The 9,255-nt window shown below is 41.4% G+C and overlaps 1 pseudogene; it reads left to right on the top strand.

Moving 5' to 3' along the window:
- The first annotated feature begins 349 nt into the window (after nucleotides 1-349).
- On the top strand, nucleotides 350-2,827 carry LOC113014221 (craniofacial development protein 2-like; annotated as a pseudogene).
- The last annotated feature ends 6,428 nt before the right edge of the window (nucleotides 2,828-9,255 follow it).

The following is a 9,255-nucleotide window of genomic DNA, read 5'->3' as shown; positions in this document are numbered from 1 at the left end:
CAGTATTCAACAGATTAGAGTGATTATTTCAATTTTTCACTATTCATTATGTTCTTTATACAATATTTAGAATAGAATCTAATTCCACACTCGCTCATTATCTACTGCATGATTATCATTATTAAAAAAACCACACTGTCTGCAGAGAAAATGTAAATGTTCTTCTGAGCTGAAACATTTTTTAGGCTGTTTATTAGCATGTAGAACTCATCCCAAGTCCGGATGAGAAAGGAGGAGGGTTGGGCTAGCAACCCGACCCCATAAATTTTTTTTTACCGCTACAGAAACGACAAGAGAGAAATATCGAATACGGGATGTTAGCGGTGAAGAGCGCCGTCTGATGACGGCGATGGAAGAAAGCCGTCAATCGGACGTCCATCGCCTGATGCCCAGCGCCCTCTTTACGGCAAAGACAAGGACAAGGATCGGGACTTGGAATGTCAGAACTTTATTCCAGAGTGGACGGTTAGCACAAGTGCTGCGCGAGTTTGAGCGATACACGTTGGACATCTTAGGCCTGAGCGAGGTAAGATGGACTGGTAGTGGGCGAACTGTCAGCGACAAGAAGAGCATACTTTATGCGGGACACGTCACTGATCACGTTAAAAGTGTGGGATTAATTCAATTCAATTCAATTTTATTTATATAGCGCCAAATCACAACATAAGTCGCCTCAAGGCGCTTCATAGATACAGAGAAAAACCCAACAATCATATGACCCCCTATGAGCAAGCACTTTGGCAACAGTGGGAAGGAAAAACTCCCTTTTAACAGGAAGAAACCTCCGGCAGAACCAGGCTCAGGGAGGGGCGGCCATCTGCTGCGACCGGTTGGGGTGAGAGAAGGAAGACAGGATAAAAGACATGCTGTGGAAGAGAGACAGAGGTTAATAACGGATATGATTCAATGCAGAGAGGTCTGTTAATACATAGTGAGCGAGAAAGGTGACTGGAAAGGAAAAACTCAATGCATCATGGGAATCCCCCGGCAGCCTATGTCTATTGCAGCATAACTAAGGGAGGATTCAGGGTCACCTGGTCCAGCCCTGTAATAATGAATTACAGTAGTCCAGCCTGGAAGTAATAAATGCATGAACTAGTTTTTTCAGTGTCACTCTGAGACAGGATATTTCTAATTTTAGAGATGTTGCGCAAATGGAAGAACGCAGTCTTACATATTTGTTTAATATGTGCATTGAAGGACATGTCCTGGTCAAAAATGACTCCAAGGTTCCTCACAGCGTTACTGGAGGCCAAGGTAATGCCATCCAGAGTAAGAATCTGGTTAGATACCATATTTCTAGGCTTTTCAGGGCCGAGTACAATAACCTCAGTTTTATCTGAATTAAGAAGCAGAAAGTTAGCGGCCATCCAGGTCTTTATGTCTGTAAGACATTCCTGCAATTTAACTAATTGGTGTGTGTTATCTGGCTTCATGGACAGATAGAGCTGGGTGTCATCTGCATAGCAGTGAAAATGTATGCTATGTCTTCTAATGATACTGCCTAAGGGAAGCATGTATAGTGTAAACAGAATTGGTCCTAGCACTGAACCCTGTGGAACTCCATAATTAACCTCAGTGTGTGAAGAGGACTCTCCATTTACATGAACAAATTGGAGTCTATTAGATAGATATGATACAAACCACTGCAGTGCAGTACCTGGATTAGTCCTATCGGAATGAGCGGTAGCCGCTCTGGTCAGTTGGCGACCAATCTCTGAACGACTGATCGTGGCAAGATTTATATCTGCCCATGCGAAAACCACTGTGATTCAAGTTTATGCTCCGACCGAGGACGCTGATGATATGGACAAGGAAGCCTTCTACGACGAGCTTCAAACTGTTCTGGACGAGGTGCACCGGCATGACCTCGTCATACTCATGGGCGACTTCAACACACAGATTGGACCTGATCGAAATGGCTTTGAGCAGGTGATTGGCCCACATGGATCGTCCGCGAATAAAAATGACAATGGCCTGCGATTGACTAGTTTCTGTGCGGCAAACAATCTCTGCGTCGGGAACTCATACTTTCGTCACAAGCATATTCACAAGAAGACGTGGAGAAGCCCGGATGGTCTAACAGCAAATGAGATCGACTACATTTGCATATCGAGGCAATGGAGGTCAGCTACTGCTGACGTAGTCACTCGACACGGCGCGGATGTTGGTCTGACCACTATCTTGTTATGGCAAAGATCCAGTTGCGGCTCAAACGAACAAGACAAGATGCTCGCCGCGTATGCTCTTTCGATGTTGCCAAGCTCAAGGATTGCGATTTCCGCGACCGATATAACGTTGAGATCTGAAATCGCTTTGCCATTTTTGGAAGAAGTCGAAGATCTGGAGGCACACTGGGAGTGTCTTCAAATTGCTGTGGCGGCCAGCTGCTGAGAAGGCCATCGGGTGGCGAAGAGGTACCTTCAAGGAACGTTGGATCCAAGATCAAACATGGCAGCTAATCGATGAACGACGAAGAGCAAATATCGCCCGGGATCAGACGACATCAAATGAACAACAGCAAGCCACAGAGGAGCGGTACCGACGCCTTGATCGGCAGGTGAAGTGAAGCTGTCGAAGGGATAAACGCGAAGGGGTCGAGCGGAAAGCAGAGGAGGCACAGGAAGCTGCTGATCGGAATGATACGAGAATGCTATACAGGATCATGCGTGACCTCACTGGCACCTTTTCGGGTCAAGGAGTGCCAATTAAAAGCACAGATGGCAGACCTCTCGTCACGCAGGAAGACCAAGATAAGCGCTGGGTAGAACAATTCAAAGACCTCCTGAATCAACCCCAGACACGCCCTAGTTGGACAATGAGTTAGCCAAAAATGATGAACTCGTTGACACTGACCCCTTCACTATGGACGAGACAAAGGCGGCAATTAAGTCTCTCAAGAGTGGAAAGGCAGCTGGCGCCAACGAAATCACCGCGGAACTCCTGAAGTACGCGGACCCCGTTCTGGTCAGAGCTTTGACAACTCTGGTCAACAAATGCTGGGAAAGAGGCGAAGTACCCGGCGACTGGACAAGAGGTACCATCGTGAAACTCCCAAAGAAGGGTGATCTGTCAAACTGCAATAATTGGCGTGGCATCACCCTTCTCTCCATCCCAGGGAAGGTGTTCGGAAAGGTATTACTTCGGCGACTATTGAGAACGGTGGACGAACGGTTACGCGAGGAGCAGGCGGGTTTTAGAAGTGGAAGGTCCTGCATTGAACAAATATTCGCGCTGAGATCAATTATTGAGCAGAGCCTCGAATTCCAGCAAAGGCTATGCGTGAACTTTGTTGACTTTATAAAGGCTTTTGATAGCCTTAATCGAGACACGCTCTGGAAAATCATCAAGTCTTACGGCATACCCGACCGCTTCATTTCCGCGTTCCAAGCGTTGTACCGCAGCTCTAGTTGTTGCGTCCGAACAGACAAAGGCATCACGGAATATTTTAACATCGATACTGGTGTGCGACAAGGCTGCGTCCTATCGCCATTCCTCTTCAACATCGCCATTGACCATGTCATGCGCCGAGCAATTGGACCGAACACGATGGGCATCGCCGGACGTGATCCCCTGCAGCAGTTCACAGATTTGGACTTTGCGGACGATATAGCCTTACTTGCACCAACACTCCGGGCTCTTCAGAAAACAACCTCATCTTTGGAAAGAGAAGCAGCACCAATAGGACTCAGGATCAGCGGTGAGAAGTCGAAGATTATGCGAGTTGGTTACGCTACACCATCAAACACAGCGGTAACTGTGAAGCAGCAGCAGCAACTAGAAGAGGTGGACAGGTTCATGTATCTGGGTTGCACTTTTAGCAGTGACGGGGACGTGGAGCATGACGGAATTGGGAAAGCATGGGCAGCCTTTCAACGATTATGACCCATATGGATGACAACCACACTGCCTTTATCAACCAAGTTGCGGCTCCTGAAGACCATCATAAAACGGACAGCACTGTATGCAGCGGAGACTTGGAAATCAACTGCAAAGATCAACCGCCAACTTGACGTTTTCCAACAACGTTGTCTTCGACGGCTGCTCAAGATCACATATCGGGATCGCGTTACCAATGAAGAAGTATATCGTCGTGCGGGAGTAGAGCCGCTCCATGTCCTATGTTGATAATCTGTATAAATACATCTAATTAAAACCTGGTATTATTACAGCAGCACCTGAGCTTGAAAGCTCTTCATTTCTCACTCCTTTGATCGTTGGACTCGTTTGTGGAATTTTACTGATTCTTCTTCTTCTGCTGTTGTGTCGCTTCAAACAGTCAAAGGGTGAGACCATTATCAATCTGATATTAAACTGAATATGATGTAAATAATAAAATTCACAGATGTATCCTAAACACTCCATGTAATATTTCTGCACCAGAACAATTTACTATATATTCATTACAGATTCATTCTTTGTCAGGTTGGTTCAAATCTCCCCTCTCCAGTAGTAGAACTGCATCCCTTGTTTCTTATTAAATCTACAGGGTTACTACTTCCACGGGTTTCTACCAGGACTCGGAGCACAAATCAGAGCTCTGCAATGAATCACATGATCAAGGATGAAGCTCAACACAGTCAGCATGTTTCTACTCTCCAAAGTCAGCCTGATCCATGACAAGTTTTATTGTTGCTTTATTTATTCATTTATTTACTGAACATTTTTAAACTCAAAGTCCAATATATTTGTTTCGAGTTTGCTGATTTAATAATCAAATCTATACATTAGAACTTCAATTTTTAATCTAACATTGGCTTGTTTTGTAGGTGATTCTTGTGTTTATGAATCAATCAAAGACCACGATGACACAAAAAATGGTAATGTAGACACAGTAGCACAGAAGTATGTAGACCATAGGTGTCAAACTCTGGCCCGCGGGCCAAATTTGGCCTAATTACATTTGGCCCACGAAGCCATACCAAATTACTATTACAGCTGGCCTACTGGTATTATACAGCTAATATATATATTGTTTAGCATTAAGCTTTGCTTGTTCCATATTCAGTTTTTCAGCAAAACTTGTTTGAGTCCATAAGAAAAGATTCATTCTTAAATCTGGAGGAAGATTTTTTTTTTCAATAAATATTAATGTTAGCCCGCGACTTTGTTCCAGTTTTGAATTTTGGCCCACTGTGTATTTGAGTTTGACACCCCTGATGTAGACTGTGTGATTTAAGGTTTAAGAAATCAGCTGCACACCACACAGCTAAGAAAACAAAAGAAGCTGAACACTTGGTCCTTCCAGTGTGACACAAAGTCAGTTCAACTTTGAGGTCATCAACATACAGAAAAAAAATACAAACTTCAGCCACAGCTGGGGGCCGGCGGAGCTCATGGGCGCGTCACTGCAACTCCCCCTAGCTTCTGCTCCGCGGCTGCTGAGTGAACCCTCATCTGGGACTCTCCTCAGCTCTTACTGGAACAGTGGCGCGGCTGCCCCTCTGTTGGTCTTCCATGGTCTCTTGTGTTCTGGGGGCCTCTGGATGTCTGGAGTTTTGATCTCCTCCATACCCGCTTCACACCCTGGAGGACGGGGCTGTGGCCCCCCCACACTCCCTAGCAGATCGTTACATGGAGAAACCTTTGGAATACAAGCGCGCTGATCCTCACAGGTATGCACACGGGTGTTCACTGCTCGTAGACCCAAATTACACCTTTCTTGGCCGCTACTTCGAAGCACATCTGTCCTGTGTGCTGCACAACAACATTGAATATTTAGTATTTACTGCTGTTTACACTTAGCTAGATTAATGCGATGGTGTTGTGTTTAGTATGTTGCTTTGTTTTTTTTGCTTGTTTTCTATTTTTCTCTCAACAGGTGATCCAGGAGATTTTTTTTCTCCCCCCCTGTCTCACTGTCCCTCTCCCCTTCTGTTTTTCCTTTCCTTCCTCTTTCTTTCTCCCTTTCCTATCCCTCACTCATGTCTGTCCCGTCTGTAACATCTGAAAATAAAATATAATAAATAATAAAAACAAAGATCGACCAAATGGACCAATACGGCAATGCCACGATGATCCATTTGGCAAAGTAAATCTATTGGGTATCCTTGTTGGTCTTCAGACAACAATTCTGATGGCTAAAGAACCAAATGGGACAGGCAAAAAAAAAAAAAAAAAAAAAAAATACAAACATAAATTCAATTTATTTCTTCATTTTCTAAAATCTTTGGATATATGTTTTTGTTTGTTTGTTTTTTAAATTTCAGAGGTTATTGTTTTTTCTTTATTTTGGTATGTTTTTTTGTGATGAAATTACTTTTTGTTTTTCTCATGCCAGATTACGGAATAAACATTATTATTGTAATTGTAATATTTTAACCTAGAAGCATTATGTAGAATTAATTTCAGTCCTGTTGTCAACAGAGTGAGTGAAGTCTGATCCTTAAGGTTTGGATTTGAGCTTAGTGGAAGGGTCATGCTGAGCAGGGTTGAGCTGATGTGACACTGAATTGAGGGCTAACAGGTTTTCATAGAAAAGGTTTTTAAACATGACACAAACATCTCATCTTTAACAGATTTTCAATAGATTTATGTGATCAGTGTGGTGTTGGCTGACAGAGATATAAATATAATGAAAATTACCACACTTAACATTTTATCCTGATCATCTGTCCATCCTCTTTCAGATGACATTTGTTTGTATGCACAGGTCTCCCACGATAGAGCTAAAACCAAGAAAGACAACGGTGAGTAAAATAATACATACCTTTTTTTCTTGTTTTTTATTTAGCAAGCAATCAACATTGACTACACCATTATTTCATCATTTTAAGAGGGTTATAATGACATCAGTTAGATATCATTGGATCATAGGGTCACTGACCTTAATAACCAGGGTGGAGGAAGCTTGAAGTGATCTGACACTGAAATGAGATTTAACAGCAGCAGAGAAAGAAACAGGTTTTCAAACATGTCTTCAATAGAGCTTCAAAACCTCCTTCAGTCAGTTCCTGTGATGAGTTACTGTAGGTGTTAACTGACAGAAATATAAAGGAAATTAAAGCCACTCAAGTTTGTTAATGCTGCTCATCTGTCCAACCTCTTTTAGATGACAGTCTGTTGTACGCACGGGTCTATTACATTAAAGCGAAACCTAAGAGACACAAAGGTAAGTAATGTAATAAAATAAGTAACTTATTTTTTGCTTTAGGTTTTAAATGTTTTACACAAGAAGGAAAATTGTATAAATAAATCAAGTCGTCACTTTGAACAAAGAGGTACTTGAAATCACATTTGACAAACTATTTCTTTGCAGGGAAACCAGCTCCTGTAGCAGCTGATGACACCGTTTATTCTGAAGTTAAATCACAAACAGCTCTGGGTAACTGTGCAGAAATAAAATAGCTTAAATGTTGTGATTTGTTGCTGTAACGATGAACCCAAATAAGTTTTAAAGGAAGTTAATTCAGTTCTAAATCACCTTTAATGACTGAATTATGCTGCATCGTTTCTTTCAGATTAATAACAAGATCTGCAAAACCAACTGGATCAGTGACAAAACGGAGTTAATTCCATTAGAAGTAAAGAGATCATTGAAGAAAATGAGATTATGCACTGTTTTGTAAAATAAAATAAAATAACTTTAAAAACTTTCTTCCATCATAATAGCACCAAATGATGATCTGGCTTTGAGACCAGGATGCTTTTTAGACATGAATATTCATTAAACTGTAAGTGTTATTACATGTAATTGTTCAATAAATTAATTACAAATAAAACAACACTTGGGAATGAAAATCATCAACCTACAGAGGGCTAAATGCAAAGACACATCAAAGTGACAACATAATGCAGCAGGTTTTTTTTAACCATGTTTTTTAAAGAAAGAGAATAATCTGTTTACTGTTTCTCTCATATGATGACTGTGTGGCAGACAGAGCAGGACCTTAAATGCAGAACATGGTAATAAACTTTAAAAAAAAATCTTGATTTTATTCTCTGTGACTCACAGAACAAATTTAAATAGATAAGACAGAAGACACACAACCAAAGAGGGTCGAATGCGGCAAGAAACAAGGCGAGACTCAAACAACAAATGCATAAAAGGTAACATAGGAAGAGGAAACAGGTGGAAGAACAGCTGGGACTAACTGGGGAAATGATGGGGAAAGTAAAGCTGACCACTAACATATAAGAAAAAGGTTACCAAAAGAAAACAGGGAGTAACGAACACCTACCACAGAGACAAAGACTTAACAAGGTATGTGAAACACACTCTCAAAAGTGGAGTACGAGGATTTAACATCTATATGTTTATCTATATACTATTCTCCAAATAATTAATCATGCTTAATTCTAATTGAAGTATGACCCTAATTAATAGGATGAACAAGAAAACCTAGTTTGATCAATGAAAATTGTTTTAATGTCTGGATTTTGCCTGCACTGGCATCATTCACCTCCAACCTCAACATATTAGTCTCTGTGTGTGAGACTGACTGTAGGAATGTGGTGAAGATAAGAGTGTGGAAGTCTGTGGCTTGTCATCATGTGTGAGTGTTAAGTAGGTTGGTGATAGTTAATCACAGAGGTGGGACCAAGTCATTGTTTTGCAAGTCTCAAGTAAGTCTCAAGTCTTTATCCTCAAGTCTCAAGTCAAGTCTCAAGTAATGTCAGGCAAGTCAGAGTCGAGTCTCAAGTCACTGGTGTAAAAGTCCGAGTCAAGTCACAAGTCTGAAATTTTGAATTTCAAGTCCTTTCGAGTCTTTAAAAAAAAAAAATGAAAAAAAAATGTTGCAGTTATGCTAAATGTAAATATTAGACCATGTAATTTTTAAATCTGTGTTTTTCTCAACACATGACAAAATAGTGAACTTAGAAAATATACACAAATTGTGAAATTGCACCTCTTTAAAATGCAGCTCAATTAAACCTAGCTCCAAGAATAATTTTCACCGACAGTTCTGAGATAAGCTGCATGTTATTCTTGGATGCGGTTGTAGGACCAGCTTTAAAATCGCATGACAAAAATATCATACACATTAAAAAAACTGTATCACCAACGTAGCCTGGACAACATTTGCTAGTTAGATGAAGTCAGCTATCTCATCGTAGCATATTTATATGCATATTTATAATTATACGGTTCTTGGAGTGAGTGCATACACTCATGAAGTTTAGTAACTTCCGGTCACTGCAACAAGCCCAGGTACAGTTTACCGACGGATGGGTGCAGGACCTTGAAATGCACCGTGTAGAAAGTAAAGACCATCGTACGTATCATAAGTTTACCAGTCTCACAAATCGTCGTCA

The sequence above is a fragment of the Astatotilapia calliptera genome, chromosome 3 (assembly GCF_900246225.1).
Source record: "Astatotilapia calliptera chromosome 3, fAstCal1.2, whole genome shotgun sequence".
Lineage (NCBI taxonomy): Eukaryota > Metazoa > Chordata > Actinopteri > Cichliformes > Cichlidae > Astatotilapia > Astatotilapia calliptera.
Note: the sequence above shows the minus strand (reverse complement) of the source record. Positions and strands in the feature narration are given on the sequence as shown.